Raw genomic sequence first — 24,217 nt, 5'->3', positions numbered from 1 at the left:
TTTTTGTTTTGTTTTTTTTTTTTTCTGTTCTGCATAAGCTGTGGATTAAAGTGAGTATTACACAAAATTTTCCTGTTCTATAACATCAACGAGGTACCTAGTGCCTACTGAAACATTTTGTAATTAGAGATTATATCATTAGCAGTTATTAAAATGGCTTGCTCTTTTACTGGAGATGTAGCAGAGCAGCAAATCTCTCATGTGATGTTATCTTTCACCAATATATGCTAGTGAATCATTCATGTGACAGTTAAGCCTAACCTTAATTTCAGCCTAAGCATTTCCATGAAGGCGTCCGTTCAGAAAGCCCTCCATTGGGTACATTGCTCATCCATCCCAGTCTTTGGCTCCTTAATGTCAAGGATCACCAAACCATTTTGCAGCCACCAGTACCAGTCTTCTTGTTTCTTCCTTAAGAATTTATTTCCTTGCACTCTGTTTTGTGTTTCTTACCTTACCAGACATTTCTAGAAACATTTTTGTAAGAACTCCTCCAGACAGAGACTACCACACAGTTTATGAATCACTGTAAGAAAGTATTCCTATTGGGATTTTAATTATACAAGCTCAGTACTTTTGTTACAACACACTCAAGCTTCCATTGTGATCATTCTAAGATGTCTAGCAGGACTCATGAGCCTAGTGCACACTTAGTCCCCAGGTGAGTTTTTATGTAGCACACTTGAGGAGACTACTGAGCTGAGAGAAAGAAGAAAAACGTTAGGATACTGGAACATAAAAGCAGAGTCACATTTTGTTAACAGCATCAAGAGATGAAGAATCAACCAAACTTTATTCTTGCAGTCATTCACCACCCTGAATCTAAAAATGTGTGTCTAATTTACTTGTCTGGCTTCAGGTTCCAGCTACTAGATAGGATTTTCTCTGGTAGAATCATAGTCTTTTAGTAACCAATATTTCTCCCTGAGGACATACCAAAATTCAGTTTTTATTAGTCTTCTACATGGTTCATACACAGAAGATACAATCCCTCATTCTGTTTTTCCTATTCCTGGATATATGATTTTGTGTTTGGCTGCATTACAACAATTTATCTGAATGGAATCCCTTTATTGAGTGATACAGATTGCACTGTACAGCTGCCTTATCTTCATCACTGTTCACTATCCCCCACCATCCTGATCTTTGCATCATCTGTGTGTTTTATCTGAATCATAAGTAGTAGCAGCTGTAGTATTTCCCAGTAGTAGCGCTCCTTAGCTTTTGCTTCTTGCTCCTTTTCCTGAGGTTTCCAGTTCTGGTGTGTTATCACAACTGTTCAAGAGAGACCAGTGTGTAATACATTTCACAAAATCACGTCTGAATTCAAGAGGGACCATCTGCTTTAAGGTAACTGAACAGAACTGCTGTCAGTAAGAGCCAACCGTCCTTTACTAACTCATTTCACTTCAGTAATCCCAATGGAGCTGTTGTGCTTTCCATATCAGAAAGGAGTGTTTGTGGGAGTTATGGGTTACAAAAGTAGATCCACAGTGTATTTTGTTGACCTTGGAACATATCCCACCATTGATTCTGTGTAGAAATCTCCCAAGGCCTGCTTCTTCCCCGTCTGTAAAAGCCTTCTGATCTTTTTTCAGTAGGGGACATAGTAAGGATATTGCTCCACATTAGTTCCAGTGTGCTAACTTTTCTTTATCAAACACATTATTTTGGAAATTTATGAAGTAATTACAAAGCAAACCTCAAAAATTGTAGCTATGGAACAGGGCAGACCACAGAGATTCCACAACCCCTAAGTAAGCCAAAGGAAATCTTTAAAGTATCATTCTTGCAAATGATTTGCAAGTGGGTGGATAAATGCAAATATTTGATAAGTACTTACATTTTTCCCTAAGGTTTCAATCACAATAATGAAATTGTTAACCTGGAGAACCAGGAGCATTCCTAGTGCCAACTGGACACTCTTAGCTATATAAATGTGTAGCATATTTGCTGAGTCGATATTTATATGCGCTTCTTGTTCCAGTGTTAATTTTTTATTTATTGGAAAAGAACCAGAAGCTCTCTATTCCCTTGGGAATCATTTTCTATTAAAGGGGCTTTAGATAGACCCATTATTTTTTTCAGATTTGAAAGGAAAATCCGACTATATGTGTATTTTGGATTTGTTTGGTTTGGGGTTTTTTTTTGTTGTTGTTTGTTTGTTTGTCTTTGTTTTTCCAAAAACAGGCAGGGGCTAACTGACTGGAAAGATTTGCAGATTAATTTTTACTGATCTACCTCATGACACCTGATAATGCCTTGTGACAATGGAACACAATTCCCTTACACATGTTCCTGATAGTTTTTTACTTAACAAAAAAACCCCACAAACTGTATTTGTTATAAACAAGTAGCCCCGCTGGCAGACTCCCCAGAAAAGTCCAGTGGTTGCATGAGTGTGAAATCTGCATGCAGTCCTTTCTTCTTCCTAACAGCTGAACTCTTTCAGAGTGGGAGGAAGGTCTGATAAAAGCCTCTGTTTGGGCTATCTTCTTCTAGACAGAAAATGAACTTCATTTCAACACAATTCATCTAACATTCCTCATAAGCAGGCTTGCATGGAATTATATTTTAAAAAAGAAATGTGATAAGAGCGACAACGCTGAGTACCTGGGTACCAATGACATATTCTGTCATAAAGGAAATCAGAGAATATAAGACAATCAAGTATTGAGCAAAATTCTCACTGCTTCATTTTATTACTGCCTTGTGCTTGCCAACATCAAGAACCATTGTAGAAAGAATTGAAAAGTTTAAAAGACTAGGAAGGACTGCAATGAATCAGCAGTCTAAAATAATTTTGCAGGTATTGTTTTAAGAGAATATTCCAAATAATAACATTGAGAAACTTTCTTGGGTGACAAGGATTTCAGAGGAAAGACAACAAAAATTAGAAATGAAGATATGTTCTGATTTAAGCATCCCCGTCTGGAGAAATATTTCGCCTTTGCTTATTTGAGTACAGACCAGAGTAAACTGTATTTTAAAACATACATCTGGATCTCTACCAGTGAAAGCAAGAAAAGAATGTCTGCTTCTGGTGAGGTGTGGTCCCTGACAAACCCTAATTCCTCACCCAAAATGTCACTCCACTTAAATCTGTTCATGATTTTAATGGTACTTATACAAACATGAGCAGCATGTTCAGCTGCTAGTAGTGGCAGCTTTCACCTGTAAAAATCTGTACTGATCGTATTTCGGTCACTCTGTGCATCCTTTTTGCTTTGGATATTCTCTAAGCTGCCAGTACTACTGTGCAATTTTTGTGTGCTATTTCAAAGATTTAAAGAAAAGAATAACAGCTTCTAACACTATCCAGATACTTTTAGCAGAGGGCAAAATTTGGTCCAACAATAGAAGGTTCTGCATTTAGAGGAATATTTCAAATGGCACAAAAATCAACAAGTTGCTTCAAAAGAGAAGAAGCCAGTCATGTCCTATACAACCATAACCACATCCATTTGAGTATATGCTTAAGTATAAACACTTTCTTCCCTGTGGAATCTGTCTGTCATTTTTTTCACAGCACCACGGGTTTCACTTTCAGCAGAACACTGCAAAGAGCCTCACTGAACATGCATGCTTAAGAGGTTACTGAAGGATGACAAACTGAGTGACTTCAATGCTGATGAAAGATGCTAGACAGACAGACCTGAAGGTGGAGTCCTCTAGTCAGAAGTTTTGCAGAGGCCAAGCAATGTAGATTTCATAATACTTCCCTAAAGATGTAACTTAATCTTGAGCTATAATCTATTAATGATTAAAATGACTATAAATGGGTGTAAGGGAAGAATATGTCCTAGTAACCCAAATGAAAATATTTCCTCAGCATTGCTGGAATATATTGTTGTGTGTGCCTTAAGTCACAGGAAAGCTGTCAGACAGCAAGAGCTTTTGGTATTTTTTCTGATATCAGCTTGATCTGGCCTTACAATTCTGCATCATGCCCTGTGCCATGTAGTCCCAGAACTTCAAATCATGCAGTCTCATTCAGCAGACATCTCTAAAAATGAGCCATCCAGTTAGAGATCACGAACACATCTCAGTGGGAGTCTGCAATTACATGAACCTGGTATGTTTTAATATTTTTTAATTATCCAACTAAATGAAATATTTTTCAAGATCCCAAGACATCAGAGCAAAGAAAGATGAAGATTCAGTAAAAGTTTTGGAGGTGAATGCCTCTGTATCCTGCCAAAATCTCCCTATAATTAACCTGAGCACAGGCTTTGAGTGCCCACTGAACATAAAGATTGTGGAGGTATTGTTTGAATTCAGACACATTCAGAAGGCATATTTTGCTTTCTCTTCTTGGATATGGAAGAAATGATTTAACAGTGGCCAATTTCCATTTATGTGCAAATTTCTTTTCCACACAAACCCATGCACCCTCTCAACAAATGTAATTTATCTGACTGAACATAAGTGGATAAAAGAACACATCTAGGGAAAGATGAAACCTTCTTCCATCCCAACATACAAAGCCATGGTGATGAAGGGTGAGACAGAATTTTGTCCTGTCACTTGATGGGAAACTTCCAGCAAACAAAAAGATTTCCAAAGTGACTAAATTCTTCCAAATATATAAATCATAAGATAAATTCAAGTGAAAATGAGAGAGAATTGAAAATACATGGATTTCCACTGAGAACTGGACTTACACTACAAAGCCAACAATTCTAATGACAACTTATACCAGCAACAGTGCCAGCCATCAAAGATTTTTAATTCTGAACAGCTGCCTCCATACTGAAGTCAGCAGCTGCATTTTCAGCTGAATCCCTTATCAACTTCAAGTCACTGTTCATTGCCTCAAGGACAAAACTCCAGAGGAGGAAAAAATAAACATCCCTCCAATTTTTGTTTTTTGATGTAGGAAGTATAACAGTCAAAGTTATTTTATTTTACAGTAGAAAGACAAAATTATATCTTTTCAAGGTATTTACATGAAGGAACACCAATTCAGCCCACACGTGCAAAGACTGATTCATTTTTTTATTCCAATCTTTTCCATATAATCCTTTGAGCCTTTGGGAGAGTACCAACAGTTCTGTGACACGTTGTCATACTCCTATTTATGATGCTGCTTGATAAATATTGACAGAATAGCTCTTCCGTGCATTAGAAGTCCTCTGGGTCTTGTAGAAGTGAGACTTCTGAGGGGACAGGCAAAACTAGAAGTCAGCAGCTACCAATGGTCCACCCAGTTTTCTTACCCTAAAATACTAAAGATTTTCCCAAAGCATCAAAGGGTTTTATAAGTGCAGTCTCTTAAAATCAGACTATTTATATCCCCTCTTAAAAATGTTTCCTGTATTTACATATATGGAATGACTGAGGAGAAAAATTAAATTCCCTGGAATTCTTTCACTTGAATCCCAAATCCACTTCATTTTCTGCTAATTATGGGGGTCAAGGGTAGCTTCCAAATTTGCTTCAAATTTATCTTCCCTATCCTTGACAGTAAGCTGTTGTAGCCCAAATGCATTCTGTGCTGCCTGTATGTAGTTTTCCTATAGTACCTGCAAAGTGAATTTTTTCTTCCTAAAGAGTGGAGTAAACACCTTCCATCAACAGGCACAATTTTGCCTACTGGCAAACTATACCCTTCAAATACTATCTCATCCAGAAAGAGCAGGTGGGCTTCACATCACTGAAGTGCAGGCTGGATTCAAAAAAACAGAGATTAGGTAATTTTAGTGGTACACAGATACTGTTTTTTTCCACCCATTCCATCCAAAGAGTTATAATCATTTAATATTGTGCCCGGATACATACAGATTCATTCAACAGGTATCACAGAGGCAGATTTTTCTCTTCCCCCAAATTTGAACTACCTCTGCATGTTCCTTTCAGATGGAAGGACACAAAAGGCAATAAAAATCTTTCTAATGTCAGTAGACTGGACACAACTCCTACCTAGAAAAGGCCTATTGTTCTCAGTCATAAAAGCATAGCATAAAAGCAAGCTCTTCGATGGGCAAACATCACAAAACCACATCAATACAAAGATACAGAGTAAGGCAGCAAAGTCTCAGAGGGTAGGCATTACCTCATTTGCCCATTTTTTTTAAAGGCAAATGATACAGATTAGAAATTTTAGACTTCAAGGTACTACTCATCTGTATAACCTCTATTAAAACCCATGTTTCATGGATTGAGAGCAATTGTGTAAAATCAAAAACAACCAGATGCCCAGTGGGTGTAAATCAGTAAAGTCCTATTGAAGCCAGCAAAGTTGCAGTGATTAATATCAACGCAGGAATTCAACTTAGAGAAGCTTTCTGCACTTGGCATTCTCAGAGCACACACTATTCTCTCCCTTTTCCTCCTCAGATTCCCATCAAACACAGTTCTATAACAGAAGTGTTCTTTTCCTAACTTGGCTTCAAGTCATGGCTACAGTTCTCAATAGCATATAACCTGTCAAGATAAAATATGCTTTGGGACATAAAATCTCTTCTGAGCATTTTACTGACTTAGCTCTACCATTTCTGAAAGGCAGCCAAAATTCCTTAAGGTTTTCAAAGGACTTTGTTTTCTAAATATAATCTATGAACAGACAGAAGAACACAAAAATCCTCAGCTGTTTACATAGTTTGGCTTTTGTGCCATGCATTGCCTACCATGATATATTAATTTTCTCTTTGAAGCAAACAAAAATTCTCAGTTACAAGTTGTTTGGGCTTAGGGACCATGTAAGATACAGAGTGCTTGGGCAACCATTCAGAACAGGGATGTTTCCCTGTCTATAAGTTACTCAAAAACTACATTTTATCTTCTTAAATAAAAGTAAATAAATAAATAAAGCAGCATAAAACAAAATACCACCAAGTTTAGACCTCTACTGGAGCTTTTCTATCCAGATGCTGCTTGAGAGGCCAAGAGATTAAAAGCCACAGAGTTGCTACTAATTCTACAGAACACTCAAAGTAGCATTTCACAGGAGGAAAACGCCACTTAGAGAGACCAGGTTATGTGAGCACAAGAATGAGACCACCTCTCAAGAAAGGTCCCATGCTGCTCTCCCTGTACTAACTTCCCATGGAGCTGACCCAAAAGAGACAAGACACGCATTCAACCCCAGCCCAGCAGAGGTCAAGTTCATCCCAGTCTCAGAGCCAAGGCTGAAGCAAACAGAGGCAGCAACCTGAACCAGAGGATTCAGCATGGCCCCAGCAAAAGCCAGGGGACCCCTCATTACTGTTATTGTTTAGGCTGCTGCCACCACAGCCTTCTCAGGGAACAGAATTACTGCAGAGGTAGGAGATGGACTGGCTGCAACTCCTTGCATCCGTTTCACAGTACAGACCACACACCAAGAGAGATGCCTGGTGTAGTGCTGAGAGATGATGACATCTGTCTGCAGGAGCACAAATGCTAAGGTTACAGCTGCTTCTTACAGAGCTCTGAAATGCATAGGAAGTCTTTCTGAGCCCACTTTTCCTGTAGCTGTCACTTCTGCTGGACTGGCTTCTAATACTAGAGTCCTTGGCTGTTCTAAATCTAGCATTGTATTTCCAAGTGGAGGGAAGTCATTTAATTGCTCAATGGGCTAAATAACTAGTTATTTTATTACTAGTTTTGTCCCGCTAACTTACTCTGCTACTTGAAGCAGTAATTTCTAAAATGTTGTTCAGTCTCCCTAGGTGTAGTCCTAAGAGAAGCTTGTACTGTAATTTAGGATTTAAATTACAAACCTAATAATTTATTCCAATTGTTTGGATTAATCACACAAATTCAATCGGCCCGCATCACTTCAGAAATGCACATTCTTTCCAAAGAGGAACCTAAAACTATGCTGGAAAAAAAAAAATAATAATCAATTAATTAATTAGAAACCCACAGGATCAAAGAGCAGGAACTACAAAGCTTAGCAGCTGATGATAGCATTATCTTTCTCCCGCTTCTTGTGTCCATTACTTCAGTCAACAATATCACAATGCACTTATCGCTTCCAGGGCACATTTCTGTAAAAGGACATCTAACCACTTTGTAGAAAATAATTAAGGCTCAAGTCACCAAACTCCTTTGAGAAACAGGATCTCCACATGCTGAGATTTCCAAAGATCAGGAACAAGTATACTTTTGCCTATTGTTGCAGCAGATGAGTAAGGTCCTACCTATTCTAGGAAGCGACACTTAAGTTTGCTGGGAAGAATCTGCAGAATAATGGAGAGCTACACCCATGTAAGTCACGCTTCATGCCAGTGGTCTGACCAAATGGAGATCTTCCACAGCCTTTCATGAACTTATCGTTATCACCACATCAGTCACTATGCTGAAGTGCTTTGCTGCAGTGAGTCTTTCACCCTATACTACTATGGAAATCTGAAACGTGTTTTTTAAAGGTAAGTAAACAAGACAAGGCCCAAAAGTCTGTTGAAGTCATACAGCAAAACTAAGGCAGCACCAGAAATGGAGTGCAGAGTTCTTGCTCCTGCCATAGCAACGCAATCACCTTCAAGGAGGTCAGTGAAGGCTTTCAGATGCCTCAGGTGTTCTTGAAGATATTATCAAGTGTTCAATTTTGAAGCATCATTTAGTTACAATTTTACCAGAGCTTTGGAAATTAAAAAAAAAAAGAAAAGAAAAGAAACTACTCTTACCAAGATGCTTTAAACAGAAGAAAATAGTGGGAAGAAATGTCAAAGGCCAGAACCACAGCTCACTTTAATTCACTTTAATGTGCACTCAGAAGAATGCAAGCAATATTTTTTCTCCTCCATTATGTCTGCATAGCACAGCTCAAGCCATCACCTCTGTCTTTTGACAGTAATGAACTATAAGAAACAGGTATCTTAACATTAAACCTGGCCAGCTGTAATACATTTGCTAAAGTAATTACATTTATTTTTACAGATTACAGGTGCTTAGGTTTCACTTACTGATGTACTCGAGAATCAGAGGTTTCAACTTTTCAGATAAAGTTCAGCACTGTTATAATCAAAGACAGCATACAGTGCTTAAAGCTGCTAACCATACACACTTTAAAATATATATATATATATATTGTAGCTGTACTACAGAATCTTATCTGCTAGCTCAGAGAATCTTGTTTTCTCTTTTTCCTCATCACATTAATATCATGACAATTAGATAGCAATTACCTAAATATACAAATGTGTGGGCTCGTTTAATTGAAGGAGCTGCATAATTTTTCAAGCCACATGATTTTATGTGCAAGCAACAACAATATTCTCAGCCAACAGCTGAGATTCTTAACAAAATCTGGTACCTCTGTCAATACAGCAGAAGCTGAACTGCTTGATGGCAAAGAAGCATTCAAAGTGAAGTTTCAGGTCCTCTTCCCTTCAGCTGCTAGTGGTGAGCTCAACTATGAACCAGGCACTATAAGCAACTGGCTACATGCAGATGGGTAAAAATCAATGCCAGGCATGTGTTTCTTTGGTCAGTCTGCATCAGCTGTTAGTAGAAATACTGAAACAGAACTGAACTGACACTGACAAAAATGCCAACAAAGAACTCACAGTCCAAACTCTGACACTTGAAAATTCCTAAAAGCATCATATTGAGGCATCTCAGATTTTATTGTGCATGCGTCCAATATAGGAGCAATTTCTTCTAAAGACTGTTGGAAACATTGTGCTTCAGAGTATAAATTGGACAGTAACTATCACTTCTTGTGTTCAAATAAGGGCAACAAAGCTGGTGAAGAATCTGGAGCACCAATCTTATGAGGAGTAACTGAGAGAACTGGGATTGTTTAGTCTGGAGAAGAGGCTTAGGAGTCACTCTCTACAACTCTCTGAAGGGGTGGTAGCAAGATGGGGGTCAGCCTCTTCTCAAAGGTAACACTAATAAGACAAGAGGGAATGGTCTTAAATTGTAGCAAGGGAGGTTCATGTTGGGTATTAAGAAAAATTTCTTAGCAGAAAGAGTGATGAGGCATTGCAACAAGCTGCCCAGGGAGGTGGGGGAGTCGCCGTTCCTGGAGGTGTTCCAGAAATGTGTGGATGTGGCACTGAGAGACATGATCAGTGAGCATGGTGGGGATTGGACTAGATGATCTTAGAGGTCTTTTCCAACCTCAATGATTCTATCATTCTTACATGCAATACTTCCAAGAAGGCATTTAATGGAATACACTGCCCCTGATTAATGTATTGGGCATTAAAAAAAAAAACCCTTTTCACTCTTTTAAACTCTTGCTTTAGTACTCTATACTAAACACAAGAACTTTGTTTTCATCTTGACAGATAGGGGGAATAATTCCTCATTCTATGTCACTTCTAGTGGTTAGAAATAAGCTTCAACCATGGTAAACATTTCCTGAGATTGTGAAGGCTTAAAATGCAATAAACAATAAACACTGTAGTACAATAGCCCAACCAACAGCTTAAGTAAATTGTCCAGATGCTTTATAAAGTTATGAAATTATTAAAAACAGAATTAATATCTGATTAATTAAGTTGAAGTGAAAACACATACAAAATAAGACAATCAAGTAATGGAGAAAGAAATCTGGGATAATGTTGGGACCCACTGCTGTACAAAGTGACATGTTTGAGACCTGATGCACTGTTAGTACTGCTGTACAGCCCCAAAGTTTTGGCTGGGCACTCTTGCCTTGTCCTAATAATTTGCTGAGAGTGCAGCTGGTTCCCCAGGAGAGTTTCTGGAGATCACTAAATTGAAAAACTGAGTGTTAGGCAGTGATTTTATTTCAGTCTTTAGATTTTATACAACAGCCTAATTCAAGACTTAATCCCTCAGTTGTGGAATAGCATCTTATTTCTATTTATAGTCTCCTCTATCCTCTACCTCCTGCAAAAAGTAAACAATCCAACAAAGCCCTTCCTGATACCACCTAAGGAGCTTAATTCAGCTTGGCAAAACTTCATATTTACATTGGGAATTTGCACTTAACTTTGGACATCGTGGACAGATTTTTGCATGATGTGTATTGTAGGTCATGTTAAAAAAGCATTCAGTGGATTGGAACAAGATTCAGCTGATGCTATCCACATAAACATTGCAAACCACTAATTATATTTCTATTAAATGAAGAAAAATGTATAAACAATTTCCATTCGCAAAAATCAGTGATTTCAACTGGGTGGAATTCTGCAACTGCCTCTTCATCAAGCAGTCAAGCTGGGTAGCCACTGCCTTCTTTATGAATACTGAATAGGGGCATTATATCCTTACAGAAAATGCACATGGGTAAGGACAGGTCTTCTTTTATGCACACAACAAGAACTCCAACACAAGTGGAGCGTGTTTGTTTTCTACCACTCACGTAAATGTCAAAAAGTAATTTATATCACTGATATAAATGAGACATTCCATCTCTCATCAAAACAGCCCTTCAGCTGAAGCCAGTTGCACCTGTATAAATGCAGAATCACATGTGGAACATAAAGTTTTCTTTCTAAAATTTCAGAGATCGGTTTATGTTCTCTGTGGAGCAGGTGGCACCAATGCTGCATGAGGAACAACTATTTCCATCTATCCTACTGTTCTTCCCAGCTTCAGGCACGTTTCAACATGAAATCATAATTGTTCATTCCTGACACCCATAAAGCAATACTTTAAAAAAAAAAAAAAAAAGTGCAAAACCATCTGTCAGAGCTTCTGCTATGTCTTCACCACTTCTTTGCTGAAGTCCAACTTTTCAGACTTTGCACCACATTTGCCTTCTGAAACCAGTGAACCACTCAGTCCATTGGCCATTTGCTAAGTATATCTCCAAGATATTAAGCAAAGAAAAAATCTCTGCAGATGTAGACCATGTTAGTATCTCTGGCAGCAGCAAGTTTCCAGCAAGTGGTTCAACACCTCCTGCCATGTATTTTTACTAATCAAAAATAAAACCAATCAAGGGTGGCCAGACTACTTGGATGGAATACCATAATACTGCATTCTAACCTTGGATTTAACTAAGTAGCAAAGGGGGAATTCAGCTTCTAATAAAAGACATCACCTCATAACTTCCAAGTCACTAGACCACATCTATCCAGGTCTTTTGCCAATGAAAACTTTCATACGGGAGAATGTTCAACAGATAAACCAGTATTCAATACCCTAAGCTTTTTTTTTTTTTTTCTTCTTTCATTTTAATGCTTATAAATATGTTTAAGATGTTCTTAAATTCTAACCATGCTTCACAGAATGATTTTCCTGTTTACTTATCTCTTCCTTTGTGGTTAATATGGCAGTCCCAGCAAACAGTCCAAGGAGCTATGAGAAAAGGTTAAGTAAATAGGTTTGTGAGTATGCCTTAGTATGACAGCTTTAAGGTTGGAAAAGACCTCTGATATCATCTGGTCCAACTGTCCACCTATCACCAATACTTTACACTAAACCATGTCACTAAGTACAACATCTGTCCTTTCCTTAAATTCCTCCAGGGATGGTGACTGCACCACTTCCCTGTTTATACCTATGAATTATGACATAGTAATTAGAAGTCCCAGTCTGCAGCCCCAGCTCTTTCATTGACTTTCCACACAACAATGGCTATTTTATTCCAGAGAAAGTACTTACAATGTACACGGTATCATTCAGTGTACACAGGTCAGAGCAGACTTGGCAAGCTCTGTTCGGCTTCTGTACTGACAGTACTGAAACAGCAATAGGAATGTGGGGGTTTGCTTTGTTTACCTCAAGGACAGAACCACACTGGAAGCAAGCAGGATAAAACTTGCACATACTCCATTCAGACAAGAGCTCTCCTACAAATTTCCTTCATCAGCACCTAATTTGCTCAGGAGGAAGGTCCAGAGAAGGCTAAAATGCTCCAGGTAAAGGGCCTTTCCTTCAAACTTACCACTGTGAATATAGCAGAGCAGTGCAGCTTGAAGTCATTTCTGTCTCATGGTGCACCAGTATGCTTCACCAGTGTGAAGCAGGTCAGTGCTCTCAGATCAGCTCTTGTGGGGAACACTGCTGCATCACCACCAGCAGTAATTAGCACTGCCGTGAATCACAGGGGTGCTAGCTGCTGTTGCACTTTTTGTGGACGCTGTCACTAGCTTCAGCTCAGATAGTGAACAGCAAGAACTCAGTAACAGACTGAGAAAAGACTTCCAACCAGTCTCTGTAAGAGCTCCCTTTTAAAGAAGTGTACAGGACCATTAAAAGCATGTCACATGCTGTACTGCCTCCTCTCCCGCCAGTTTTGGCCAATACTTTGCTTAATTATGATCATTCTGCTTCTTCAGTAAAATAAAAATGAAAATTAGCACAGTTAACACCACATAACTCCACGGTCTTAAAATGGCGTTGCTCTGTCAGCAGGAGTTCCCCAAGCCAAACTACAAGCACATTATAATGAATCTTCCTGTCACGCACCTGTAAACTTCACAATTTCAAAGACTGAGTAAAGCAAAAATTATCTGTAACCAGTGTTTATGCTGCTGGGAAATTCTGCTACAATCCAGGCTGTTAAATCCTATGCACTAGATGCACTAGAACTTCAGGTGCTGCTGTGCTAGAAAGCAGGGAACAGGACCAACAAAACACAAGCAGCAAGAAACTATGAAGACAAAACCTTTCCCCTGGCCATTCTCCACTCTTAATCAATGTCCATCACTTCTTTAGCCATGTTTCCTCACACACTACACAAACGCAGTGCTCATCTCACAACTGGTGCTTAGTATCCAGCCTGCAAAGTAAAATCTCTGCTAGATTTGGGAAGTTCTGAAGCTCTTCTTTCCTTACAGTAGAGCACAGATGCCTTTGAGAGTTTTGCAAGATTCAGCTAAGCTGAAGGCTGAGCTAGGAGGACATAATATTGTGCAATTCTGGAGAAAGGTTTGACTAAAACATATGATTCTTATTTCACTGCTTGCTTTGATAGCTTCAAGGCAGAATGACTGTACAGCTGGTGCTTTTGTCTGAGCTGGATTGACAATAATAAACACAATTCCTTTTTTAATTTGGTGTGGTTGAAATGAAGAAGCAAAATTACTGAAGCTACCTGCAAAACAGGCTCTCAATTCTGTATTTCCTACCCATCTCACTAAGGAAACATTAGAAATCCAGTAAGAAGGAAACTCGGCCCAGCACTCAGAAAAATGAGATATTTCTCCGGCCCTTCCTGGCAAGTTATCCCTTCCTTTCATTTTGGATTTGCACAGGTGCTATTCAAAGCATCTCCCACGTGGCCTGAAGCATTGACTGTAATGTGCAGATATGCTCATATATTTTATAAGGATGTAAAGTACATTCCCCAAACTAAAACCCTGTCCCAGAGAATCTCCCTATGTCTTTGACTGATTTTGGCCTCATTTACTCCCTTGCAAATGAAAACCAGTTCCATCGAAGTCAGTGAGGTAACATTTGTATTAAACTAGTGTGAGATCATGTCAAAGGTCCATAATAAAACCAGCTGCCATTAACTCTTCTACGAGTTTCCATTCATTAGGTATTTTTTGCTTGAATTCATATAGGCAATATCCATAGGCCAAGAAACACATTTTAGAATGATAGCTATTTCCGCTTGCTAAAAACTAGAAAGTGTAGCAAACTATCCCAATCCTCACTGAGAAACTACAGCTTATTGTATTTTGTTAATAAACAGAGGTGTTTATGGACAAAACACGTGTGAATATACTTTAGGGAGTCATCTCACACTGTACAGGGAAAGGGACAAGATGACTTAATATGTCTTTCCCAGGTTTTCAGTTTGGGATTTCCTTTTTTTTTTTTTTTTTTTTTTTAATGCCTATAGCCTCTGGTATTTAATTTTAAAATGGGAGAAAAACCTTGAATTTAAGATTTAAATTCAGGCTCAGCAATATTTAAGCACTGAACCAAGATTGACGAAACCATTTCTGTGCCTTCTAATGCCAACAGACTTTCCATCAGTGCCTTTCCACTGGCATGAAGTGTCACAGGAAAGACAGAAATAACACTCAGATTATAATGTTTTCTCCAGTTCACCATACTGTTTCTAGACTTTCACAACTGTGTAACAAACATGAAACTCAGACACAGATCTCTTAGAGGGAGGGAAATGACTCCAAAGCATGCATAATTTACCTGCCTCTTAAATGAGGAAAAAGAAAAACAAAGTAGCCTCACATCTTATTTTGGGACTGAAGAAGACCGAAGATGCTAAAAAAAGAAATAAAAATTTCTTCAACTATGTAAGAATATTTATTGCTCTCCATTTGCTTATTAAGCAAGGGCTTTTCACAAAGGTTCCAGGTGGTATTTACAAGCTGGTATCAAAGAAGGCAGATCCAGTCCAAATCCTGGATGAAGAAATACGACACAGACCAGTTATTTGGTTATTCTAGTCTCCAAATTGGTTTTCTCCAGATCCTTTCAATAACCAGAAAACAGAAGCAGTAATCTGTATTATTATCACAGTACTGGGCTGTTAAAACCTCTCAGGGCTTCTATTAGCCACATTAGGGCTCCTCAGTGGGCATCAGTCTTATAAACCACAGCTCCATGATAACAGTCAATGCATGTCTCCTCAAGAAGTACTGCCATCCAGAGATGAAAAGTCAAAGTAGGCCTAATTTGTACCCTCCACCTCTTTGACATAAAATATTGTGATCCTTCTGATGCCCAGCTAGCCCCCGCACAGCAGAAGAGAGCAAGATGAACTCCCACACTCTACAAAACTCCTTCCACACGATGTCATATGATATGGAACACCCCTTTGGCCTAATTCTTTCCCCTCCCAGCTCCTTGTGCCCTTTGCTGAGAATGGCCTTGACTCTGTACAGCACTGCTTAGCAGCAACCATAAACACAAGCGTATTATCAACATTGTATTTCTCCTGGAACAAAAACCATAGCACCATAGATGAAAGAATGTCTACTTTATCAACACTGACAAAAAGTAATTTTACCAATTATACTTATTGGAAGCTGCAGAGACCCAGATGTTTATGAAAACAGAAGGTGAATCTGTTGCAGGGCCACGGTACTTCTTGAGAGCAGCAATAAAATTTTTGAGGAGCAGAAGAATGAATTCAAATCTAGCCAACTGTCCTGTGAGCAACTACATAATCGGAAGAGTCAATCACATTAGTTTAAACATACTCAAAATACGAATAACTGGATGATGCCAATGATGAAAATCTTTATGGGCTTATGTCAACATGTCAGCAGCTTGAAGGATCCTGTCAATAACCTCTAAATATATCAATATGACACAAACTATTTGTAAGGCTCATGAGAAGTAAAAAACTCACAGGAATCTTCAGCAAGGAGGGAACACTGTATAGTTTCATTGTTGTAGTTACTTATCTGTCCTTCTTGGGAAGTGAAAAGTAACTAGATTGACTATATTCTCCCTTTGATTTTGATGTCAGAATAAGTACTAACTGTAAAGAAAACAAACTGAAAAGTGAGAATGAAAACACAACGTTCTAACGACTGCATCTTAATGTCATCTGCATAGGCTTTCACTGCAGGAACTGATGTGCTGGGAGGAAAATCCCTCAGGGTGCACGCAGCACTTGGGAGCCCTTCTGCAACCCCCATCCAAAGCATGCTGCTCCTGCCCTCCCCCCAGATTCATCTCCGTTCATGCACACACGTTTCCTATTTGCTGCACTCCTGTGATCCTACCGCTGTTTCTGAAACACTGGCATTTAATCATTGCCTTTGTTAATGTTAGCGTTTTATACCTGGGGTGAGAATAAGATTTTGTCTGCTAATCCCAGCCTGTAGTCATATAAACCCACAAGAGATATGCTGAAGACAGAAGAGCTACATTTATTTATACTGGTAAAGGAAATGTCTTTTTCTTGTTTGGGTTGTGTAGGGGGGAAGGAGAGGAAATAGGCTCATGTGTCTGGTTTTATGGAGGGAAGATTAAGTGGCAAAACAAACCTACTGCCGTTTGCATGGATCTAAATAAAGGAACAAAAAAAAAGAAAAAAGTCACGGAGCTTTTTAGTAACACGCAGTGGAGAAAACAGCAAACAAACTGCAAAAAATAGCTGCTGCTTTTCCTTTTTATTGTCCCAGACCCTTGCTCCTTGACTGTATACTGTCTCCAGTAAATAAGACATTTACTGTTGTGGCTGCAACGAATGAATGCCCGGCCTTTACCATTTATGGCAGACCTTTTAATCACCAGGGAGCAAATGAGCAGTGGAATTTATACTGGCTTATTGGTTTACCAGTGTCCTCCCTTTTATGAAATATCATTTCCCAATGAATGCTCCTTACCACAATTCTGACCAATTCCCTGCTGCTAGCATCCTTCAGGAGATGTACAGAAAGCAAAACAAAAAAAGATGGATTCTGAAACTAACTCTGATTTACATTATGATAACTGAGATCAGACCCAATATGTATTTTTTAAAACTGAAGTAAGGTTTACATCACCACACAGCTGCTGAAGTAAGATCAGAATCAGACGAGCCAATGCCCAAGTTAAAACATCTCCCTCGTTTTCAGCAGTGCAGAGAGAGCTGAACTCAGATAATCTATGTGTTAAGTTACTGGGAGTAGCAGAATAGAACTCCTCAGCTGGCCTTCTTTTCTTAATGCAATATACATTAGCCACAGAAATGCTTAGCTCCATCATCAGGATTTCCTAAGGACTCCTATTCATATTTACAGCAATTAAAATGCTGCACTTCAGTCTTTATAATCCAGTTTATTTGAAGTGGGCTGAGGTTGAAGTGAGTTAGGTTGAAATCCCTAATTTCCATAGCAGGATGTGGCTGTTAGGGCTGATAGGGCTTTCCTGTTCTTAGAGCCCTGCAGAGCAGCAAACCCTTTCCTCTCTCCTTTTCTCCCCTCAGGACCCAGACCCACAGCACAGCCCCTGTGCAGGATGACATCCTTTAGAACCAGCAGCAGAGAGGCTCAGCTCTGCAGGTAAATGACAGCTGGCCAAACGTTTCCCTTGAGCTCAGAGCTAACACAGCTACCTCCCGTTTCCACAGTTTGTGGCCAAGCTCAAGGAATTTCTTTCCCAAACTTATGAGCTTTAACTAGACAGGAATGAAGCCAAATTCTCCCCCTGGCTTTGAAACTGCTGAGAGAAAGCAGGTTATCACTAGGTCATTATTTTAGACAAAAGGGAAGATGCAGACAGGAACTGTTCTCCATACAAGTGCTTTGTACTGGACAGTGATGATTTGGGCTATGTAACAAGCTGTGCTATGTGCTCTGGAAAAGTAAAGGATTAGAAAAGTCCTGCCTTTGCTTCTGAATCAGAAAGAGATTTTACTGGTGCAAACACTGCAGCTGAAGAAAAAAATGGGGAAGGGAGGAGGACCATTTCACCATTAGAGAGCTTGCTGTCAAAGAAAAGAATGAAGCGGGAAGAGGCTAGTAACATGCCCTGTGGCAGCCACAGAAAGAGAATGGGAACATCAAAGTCCTGCAAATAAGAAACAAACAGGGACCAATCTCAGCCCCTCCACATGGGCACAGCTCCCTTTGAAGCCGGCTGACAGCGACTTGTGCCAAGCCTCAGGGCCCGGCCTGGCCCCACAGCCACTGCTGCTCTAGGGTGGGAGGCAAAGTGATCTTCCAGCACATCCTGAGACCCGCAGACATGAGGGGATCACAAACGGCAACTCTCCCTCACTGACTTACTTAGGGGTGCACAGTTAGCCGTGCCCCTTGGATCCCCACATAAATGGAGGAAGAATGATGACTGGTGCGGACAGGGGATGTGCCTGTGCATGACAACATGGTCTTGCTGCTGTTAGCAAGAGCTCTCCTTTCCCATATATTTGTCGGCCTACAGTGTCACTTTCCTGAATAGATCCCAAACCAGAGTATTTACAGCAAAACCTTATCTCCACAGATCTATTTATAACCCTTCTATGAGCTAAATTCCAAGGATTTTTTTTCCCATTTAAGGACACGAACAAGAAAATGTGCAAACGGGTGGGTTCCGCTTCTCCTCACACCCTCCACAGCAAGTCTCAAGGGAAATGCTCTTTATTTGCATTCTGTACACAAGAGGGTGTGGAAATATGCAATGATTTCCACTGCCTGAAACCTTCTCCTCACGTTTTCCCCACTGCCAGGAGGTACAGCATTGAGTTTTCCGATCACATGAAGCTGAGCAAGCAGGTAAAGCTTAGCAGCATGGCCAGGAGTTTCTCTTCCAAGGTTATGACACTATAACAAGGCTGTCAGCAAAATCTGTCATCCTGCAACTCTGCTATCTGCACAATAAATTCACAGGAAAACAGGATGCTCTCAGGTGCAGCAAGTGCACTTGTATCTGCAAATACTGGAGAAATCCCATCCAGGCATTTCAGCTCAGTGTCATGCCACAGAGCTTGGCCCACTTTCCACTGTTTTCACTGTGCTTCTGAGTTTTTATGTTTGCAGTCCAGAAAAAAAAACAGATCTAGAGGAATATGTAACTGTGCAAAGCCAAAATGTGTGCTTTCTCACTAAGAAATAAATTAAAAATAAGGTATTTCAATCAATCAAAATTGAAATCAATCAAAAATAAGGACAATGCTTAAATTTGGATTACAGGATTAGAAATTCTTTACAAATGCTCAGTAGTCTCACGAGCTAAATAGAAAATCTCATGGATTATCTTGAGCTTGAAGACTCAAAAACAGACACACAACCATTAGGTAACTCACCAGGTATTTATGATCACAGGAAAAAAAAAAAAAAAAAATCAAATGACTGCAGCAGTTTGAGATCTGGCATTCTTTTTCCTCTCTCTCTCCTTCTTTTACTTCCCCAGTTATTTGCTACTGAAAGTCAGCAGAACAGACCCAGTGAGCACTTTGCCCTGGCTTCAGCACAGACCCCCTAAACACTTCTGTAGGCAGGATCAGGAGGTTCCAGTTAGCAATGCTTGAGAAAAAGGACTGCTAATGCTGCTATCTGCTTGACAGCTCAGCTGCCAGCCCCACACCACTTATCAGCACTAAGCACAGCTCCAAAGGAGAAAAATGAAGTAGTTTCCTACTCTGGATGTAAACAGTACTGCTAATGTAGCAGGGCCAGCAGCTAGCTGACAGTGTTACACGCCCTAATCTTCTTTGTTAATCTAATCCATTTCAAGAAAAGTAAGAAAAAGCTCTCCCGGGGGTGGGAGGGATCCCAAATTACAATGTACTGTGTGTCCTTCCCCGCTGGGCTAGCTGAAATGTACCAGAGCTTTAGGAAAAGCAAAGAGAAATAGTTACATAGTTCAACCATCCTATGACCTCAGTGTTCCATCCCAAAAGGTCAAACCTAATCTGATCTTCAAATGCCTTTGAGTCAAATTTCAGCCCCAGCAAAATCCTTGACAAACCATTTGAAGGCATGCAATAGCCACAGCCTCCCAGTGAGCACCAGCATCTGAGGAGAAGTGCTGATGTGTAGGTGGGTGACTTGTTGCCAGCACAGCTGTGCCCCAAATCCATTCTGAGCAGTCCTAGCATTTCAAACCACGCAAGAGCTAGGAACAAAAACAGCAATCCAACCCTTGAATATGAACACTTCTACAGGTGAGCAATCGAGTGAGGAATAGTTTTCCTGTTTCGAGCTTCCAGGAGGTAGGTACTAAGAGGAGACAATTTGTAAAGAATGGAAGTTTTCTTTGAAGATGCACTCCTACTCTTTGCAGCCACAGACCTGTCTGCCTCAGGCTTTTATAACTGGAGCCCAACCCTGCAAGCTCCCCATAAAGCTCCCTGCAAAGGCAACGAGAAGCTCACAAGACTGTGCTTCACGTTCTGCCCAGTTACCTTTTTTGGTGCTTTCTCTGCTAACCAGGAGAGTCCAGACAAGCCTTGCAGATGGACAGCTAATGCTGCTGTCTGGCCCTCTCTTTCTTATGCATATATGGTTTCCTGTCCCTCTTTGTTCATGTGTAGTAATTAAATGCACCAAGCTGCCCCTTTAGCAGATACAGGTTAACAGCTCCACTGGTATCTGGTAAAAATTAGAACATGAGTACTCAATTGAATGGGTTTCGTGTGAGAAGCAACTGAGAAATCAAAGTATTTTAAGCAGTCCCAAGGCGTTCAAATCCTATTTGTCCTGCATGAAGGAAGGAAGAGAGCAAAGGCTCACCTCTCTGTGATAGAACAGATCCCCTTGGGAAACAAAACCTCTCCAGGGTAAGCAGCATTTTAAGCATCCATAAGAGCAAGGAGTGTTTTTCACATGTGACAATACAGATTATGGTGTACAGCAGCAGCACACAGAGCACATGTAAACCATCACCCCTGCCTGACAAGAAAAAAAAAAAAGCTGAACAAATGTCAGCATTATCACAAGAATATGGGTTGCACTGCCCTCTTTCACCTGCACATGCAAACCCAAAGCCTGGAAAATCACAGTCACATCAATCAAGGGGTGCCCCAATGCACATCATTCAGGGTGATTTTTCTTTTTTCTTTGGTTTTCATTCAAACACACAAAAGGGTCCTCCAATCCTTCTACTGTGTGGCAGTGTCTGGCTCTGCAGTGATTGCCCCATGCAGCAGGGCCACTGCTGCAGACAGGGAAGTGCAAAACAGGGAGGGTTCCTTGCGTGGCTCTCGATAGACACTTCCTGGCATCCTTCTCCTCATGCAACGTAAGCTACCTCCCAGCAGGCAGCCAGCAAAGGGAGCCTTGCCATACCTTTCTGGTCTCACCACTTGGAATTAATGGCATTGATAATAACACTGTCCAAATTCAGATGGTTGCTGACCAGCATGTCTCTCTGCTGTGTAGGGCCCTGGGATTGTGCTCAATGGACCTCAATTTTCCCTCTATTGTCAGCCAGCAGAACTCAGATGCACTTCTTCCTTTCAAATCACTTAGTTTTCAGTGACATGATTGCATGGTCTGTCAGTGCCAGGCAAGAAATAAAAACACAAGCAAAGTTATGCCTTTCTTAGGCTGCACTGTGTCAGAAAATTGTGAGCATCAAAAATGACAATTGCAGAAAATCCCTTACTCTCCTAAAGCACCCTTAGGTTGCTCACTGTCAAAGAGCACTCGAACAACACAGGACCCTCCTAGCATCAGAGACGGCATCCGTTAATGAAGGTATTGATTTCACCAAGACTAATCTAGTGAATGGAAGATGTGGAATCGATCTGCTTGTCATCACGTGCTGCAACAAAGAGGACTCTACAGAAAATATATATTATTTCAATTTCGTATCCTGTTCACAGGGAAACACAAAGTATTTCTCCCCCAGCACAGTAATTTAGCTATTGTGTTAACAGTTGCAGGCTTGTTATCAAAGATATCAAAAAGCCTCCCAGAGAAAGGCAGATCTGAACTTTCTCAAGATACTTGAGAAGAGCTCGGTCCTGCTTTACTTTAAAGGCAACTCAATTTGGCAAATGGACTACCTACTTCCTTGAAGCATCACTGCATTTATAATTTAGGTTAAAACAGTCTGTTTGATTGGTTTGGGTGTATGTAGCTTTAGGATCCCACCATGTCTCTCTTGATGGCAGGAGAAAAGGGTATGACATTCATCTGGAGATGCACACACAGCAGCACACTGCTGTATTTAATGAGACTGAGAAAGATGCAGGGTCTCGGGGTTCTTTGATGGCAATTCATTCAGGCACAATCATTCACAGCATGGTATCTAAAATAGACGACTTATTGTAAGTACATATTTTTCACAGAAAAAATACTCTGCCTGCATATTTTCTTTGAGTTGCAGCCAAGGAACGGAATGGGTTATTTTCACAAATTATTTTCCTATACGACTCTTAGCAAGAGCAGGGTTCACAGATAGGCAAAATTATATAAAAGCTGCTCTGAAAATAAATATTCCACAGAAAGTAATTTTAAGAATTCTCCTGTTCAGTTTTCCATATGATACATCATATGACATATGAGAAGAACCAATTCTAGCACTGGCCAGGGGTTGGCAGTTCGGTCAATGTCTGTATCTCTCAAGTATCAATCTGCAACTAGCATCATTCCTCCCTTCATTTTCCCAGCCCTCACCCTAATAAGTTTCCTGCTGCAGAGAACACCATGCTAGCAGCAGCCAGACTTGCACAACTTTCTGCAGACTACCCAAGGTAGTCTGGTAAAGGATCTGGAAAGGAGAACAGCTTGCTCACCAGCTCTGCTATCCGTGATCTGACTGACACCAGCACAGAACAGTACTTTTAAGAGCTCCGGTCCCACCCAAGCACATTTTTTTCTCCCCCTTTTAACAGGAAAGACAGTTTCACAGGAAAATTTCTGGCAATGCGCTGCTGTGCATGCTGAAGGCTGAAAACAAAAACGGATGCTGTCTATTGTCAACAATATTTCTGTGAAAGGCTGCCATGACAGACATCTGCTACAGCAGGCATCGGATCGGTTACACTAACCAGAGCTTTACTCTATCCGTATCAGTTACAGAGGGAGGCTGCCTTTGCAGTCTGAAAGAACAGGTATTAAGTTGCAAAATAAAAGCAATTTACTATTACCACACCAAAGACCTTATTGCAATTCCTTTCTTATATGTAAAGAAACAAGAAAGAAAGGATAGGCTATTGCCCCGCTGACAGTCCCGCTGCAGGATCCCACACAGAGTGGGACCTTGCCCTGCTACCGGCACTTTGCCCCGCGTTGGATTCTGCCAGCGGGTGAGCGAGCAGCCCTGCACAGCCCAGCAGAGCTGCCCCTTCGGCTCCCCGTGAGCATCTGGACAGATGGACAACAGGGAGAGGAGGAGAGGGAAAAGAGTATCTGAGCGTCTCGGAGCGTTTCCACGACCCGTCAGGTTTTGCATGCTTCTTAATCTCTAGGCACGACGCAAACACAGTCAGACCGGCTCGCTCCCCAACAAATACGTATGGTAAGCCCTTACCTCTGCGGTGAAAAGTTTTCAACTAGTAGGAAGGAAATGAATAACTGGCTGCTTGGGCAGGAGCGCAGCAAGAAAGGCACACCAGCAGCCTCACACACAGCCCTATTCAATAAAACTACAGCCTTGCCTTGGCCCCTCCCAAAAGTCAATGCTAAGTGAATACATATCCCTTATGTTTACAATTGGCAGGCAGCGGTATGCATTGTCCTCAATTTATTCTAATAGGCAGCCAATGGCTATGCACAAGCCAAGGTGGGTTCAGCCTGCCTGCAGAGATGCCTGTCATTCCCTAGGCATGCTCAGGAAGCCACTCATCAGAAAACCAAGACCTAAAAAGCTCCGAAAATTCATGCAAGCTGCCAAAACTGTCTTGCAACATGCCCTTTTTTGGTTATCCTTAGCAGGGCCTCTGAAAGTAAATCCTCTGTCAGGAACAATCATAAGAAATGTTAATCTTGGAGAAAGAGGCTGTCTTGTT

The 24,217-nt window shown here is 40.5% G+C and overlaps 1 protein-coding gene across 4 annotated transcripts in view; it reads right to left on the bottom strand.

Annotated features, from left to right (window-relative positions):
• CALD1 (caldesmon 1) overlaps positions 1-23,944 on the bottom strand; it is a 185,767-nt gene extending 161,823 nt beyond the window's left edge. For 2 of the 4 annotated variants that reach the window (XM_031589918.2, XM_031589919.2), the window contains exon 1: positions 23,740-23,918. The gene's annotated coding sequence lies outside the window, so the exon portion shown is untranslated. Of the gene's footprint in view, positions 1-23,739 lie in introns of all 4 variants that reach the window. The other 2 variants (XM_031589915.2, XM_031589916.2) reach the window with 2 other exon arrangements.
• Positions 23,945-24,217: the final 273 nt, after the last annotated feature.

This window comes from Phasianus colchicus, chromosome 1 (genome assembly GCF_987193195.1).
Source record: "Phasianus colchicus chromosome 1, bPhaCol1.hap1.1, whole genome shotgun sequence".
Classification (NCBI taxonomy): domain Eukaryota; kingdom Metazoa; phylum Chordata; class Aves; order Galliformes; family Phasianidae; genus Phasianus; species Phasianus colchicus.
This window is presented reverse-complemented; position numbering and strand designations above follow the sequence as displayed.